General features: G+C 43.2%; 1 protein-coding gene across 2 annotated transcripts in view; it reads left to right on the top strand.

The window, feature by feature from the left end:
* Nucleotides 1–3,455, top strand: part of LOC116647635 (rap1 GTPase-activating protein 2) — a 69,714-nt gene that overhangs the window by 19,457 nt on the left and 46,802 nt on the right. The window lies entirely within an intron of this gene.

A 3,455-nucleotide genomic window follows, 5' to 3' on the forward strand; every position in this document is an offset into this window, starting at 1 on the left:
TCTTTTTTTCTTTCTTAACATATATTGCATTATTTGTTTCAGAGGTACAGATCTGAGATTCAACAGTCTTGCACAATTCACAGCTCAGACAGCAACTTCTAATTCTTCCTGGCTACCTCAGCTTATACTGAACCCTGGGCTGTTGTCACAAGAAAAGTCAGACTGGGTCAAGGGAATGGATTAGCACAAGCTGCTTTCTCCTTGCCTGCTCTTCTCCCAAAGGGGAATTAGCTTTTTCTCCCTGAACTTCCTTAGATTGCTGGAGTATTGCGTGCATTTCTTCCCAGCTCTGCGTTCCGTGATGTCATGCTGGTTGCTTGAAATCAGCCATGGCGGAAGTATTTACACCGTGGAAATGTGCAAACCAGGGCTTCTGTTTTCCCTCTTTGGAAACCTGGTTGTTAAAAAAATTTACCAGTAGTACTGCTCATCCTCCTCTGTCTCTTGTAACACTCATATGCTGCTTTGGGGTTAGTTGGTCAGAATAATGTTTCTCAAAGGGTGTTGCATGAGACGCTAGCCTGGTGGGTACTCTGTGAGCAAATGACTCGTGGGGGTGGGGGCAGTGTGTGGGAATATTTTAAAGGGTCTAAGAACCCCCAAGGTAAAGAGCTCACATAGTTTTGTTGCACTCAGTGTTTCCCATACTTACTTGACCACAAACTTCCCATCTTCCCTACCACGGACATGTATTAGCATCCTGAGAAGTGGTCTGCTGAACACACCCATGTTTCCTCACCTAGAAGGTTCCACACCAATTTCATCTTGGTATCATCCAAGAGCCTAGCATGGTGATTTTATGGAAATACACTCAATAACTTTTTCCTGTGTGAATTAATGGATCAAAGTTTTGATGCTTTTATGGTAGGTCGATAGTATCTTTCAATATTATCTGTGGGGATTTTTTGTGTGTGTGATGGTGTGTTTCTTGGCTAGATGATAGCTGACTTCCTTGTCTGAAGATATTAGACCACAAGAGACATGTGTTTGCTTAAAAACATTCTAATTGAAGAGTTTAGGAGCTGAGAGGCCAACACAGATGAATCTTATAATTGAAGGGAGATTATTCAGGTAGCTGCTCTAATTATTTTTACATATTGCATATTTATTTTGTACAGCTCTGGTAATATAACCCCCCTAATTAAAGTTCTCGCTTGTGAAATTTACCATCGCAGATCTCATAAGGTGATTACGATCCAGTGTTCCAGCAAAATTATAATTACTGAACATTAACCATCCACCTCTGAGAGGAGTCTGTGTTTTGTTTATTTACCTGATGCTGCTGAGCCACAGTGGAGGTACACAGGGAGATAAAAGTCTTTTTTAAAAAACTTTTTAAAAAGTTACTGTTTTGCAGACCTATATCCGTGGGGCAGTTAGTATGAACATTTGTTGCATGAAAGCTCTATGCTGTTCTTAGGATATAAATAAATCCCATCTAATTCTCCTGTTTGTCAAGCACAGTGATGACTAAGACCCCCTCCCTGAGTGCATGGTCAAACTCATGGACAGTGTAAAAATAAAGATTATGCAGGGGCGCCTGGGTGGCTCAGATGGTTAAGCGTCTGCCTTCGGCTCGGGTCATGATCCCAGGGTCCTGGGATCGAGCCCCACATCGGGCTCCTGGCTCGGCGAGGAGCCTGCTTCTCCCTCTCCCTCTGCCTCTGCCTCTCTCTCTGTATCTCTGTGTCTCAAATGAATAAATAAAATCTTAAAAAAAAAAAATAAAGATTATGCTAGTCCCAGGCTGGGTGTAAATCCTAGAGAGAGCTGCACACCCCAGTGAATAAGCTGGATTGCTGGGGCACCTCATTACACATGCCGAGGTGGCTCAGTCATTAAGCGTCTGCCTTCGGCTCAGGTCATGATCCCAGGGTCCTGGGATCGAGCCCCGCATCGGGCTCCCTGCTCGGCGGGAAGCCTGCTTCTCCCTCTCCCACTCCCCCTGCTTGTGTTCCCTCTCTCGCTGTCTCTCTCTCTGTCAAATAAATAAAACTTAAAATAAATAAATAAATAATAAACAAATAAATAAGCAAGGAAGCAAGCAAGCAAGCAAGCGAGCTGGATTGCTTTCCCAGGAGAAGCTGTCTGTTCCCCAGAAGCAGCTGTTCTCCCACACTCCGGCCTCATGACCTGGGGTAAACAGCATGCTGGGTCAGGGTCGTGATGCCTTTGTAGCATGCCCTGTATACATCAGGACTCAGCACACTTTCTGTGAATGGCTGGATAGTTAATATTTTAGATTTCATGCGCCATACTGTCTCTCTGGAACTACCCCACCCTGCCTTTGTAGTGCAAAAGCAGCCATAGACAAAACTAAATGAATTGTCCTGGCTGTGTTCCAATAAAACTTTATTTATAAAGCAGCAGGCTGAATGTGGCCCTTGGGCCATAGTTTGCTGACCCCTGCCAGAGGGCTGTGTTTCCCAGACTTCAGACATTCACAAATGACATCCAAGATCATATTTTCTTTTTTTTTTTTTTAAAGATTTTATTTATTTGAGAGAGAGAGAAAGAGAGAGCACATGAGAGGGGGGAGGGTCAGAGGGAGAAGCAGACTCCCCACTGAGCAGGGAGCCCGATGCGGGACTCGATCCAGGGACTCCAGGATCATGACCTGAGCCGAAGGCAGTCGCTTAACCAACTGAGCCACCCAGGTGCCCTAAGATCATATTTTCTATCATTTGCCTCTGTTACACTTTTTATCACACCTATACTATTAACTACCTAACATTTTCCTTAAAAAGTTTTTTTTTCACCTTAAGTCCATTGTTTAAAGGGAATTTTGTATCACTACTCTAATTAGAAAATCAGTATCCCTTGCATGAAATGAAGGTAATTCTAAACAGAAATACTATAAAAAAAGAGTAAAGTTATTGAAATCTAGCTAGATTCTGTTGCCTGTTGAAGGCATAGAACGTGGGATCTGCTCTTTTTTGTAATAAAGCAAGTGTAAAGGAGATATTAAAGAGTCACCTATTAGAGGCTTTCTTCTTGAAGCGATTGTGCATACTGGAGTTTCCTGTGTCATCTGCAGCTGTTAATTGCCGTCTGTGGATGTTTGCAGAGTCATCAGCTGTTTGCCGATCCTGCCGCGGTGGGCAGAGCCTGCTGATCAGGCAGGGCCACGCACTGTTTGAAGCCTGTCACAAGTGCAGAGCTTACTACTGTTTTCAGCTTTGCTTTCTACTTTTTAAAAAATTATTAAACTTTTAATTTCTAGATATTTGTAGATTGGCATGCAGTTACAGGAAATAATACAGAGAGCTCTTTGTACCCTTTACCCAGTTTTCCCCAAAGGTAATGTCTTATAAAACTATAGTGCAAAATTACAGCCAGGATATTGACAGTGATACAATCCTCAGATCTTGTTCAGACTTCCCTAGTTTTGCATGCGACCATCGGGTGTGTGTGTGTGTGTGTGTGTGTGTGTGTGTGTGTGTGTGTGTGTGTGT

Source organism: Phoca vitulina, unplaced genomic scaffold (assembly GCF_004348235.1).
Source record: "Phoca vitulina isolate PV1807 unplaced genomic scaffold, GSC_HSeal_1.0 scaffold40, whole genome shotgun sequence".
In the NCBI taxonomy this organism is placed as follows: Eukaryota; Metazoa; Chordata; class Mammalia; order Carnivora; family Phocidae; genus Phoca; species Phoca vitulina.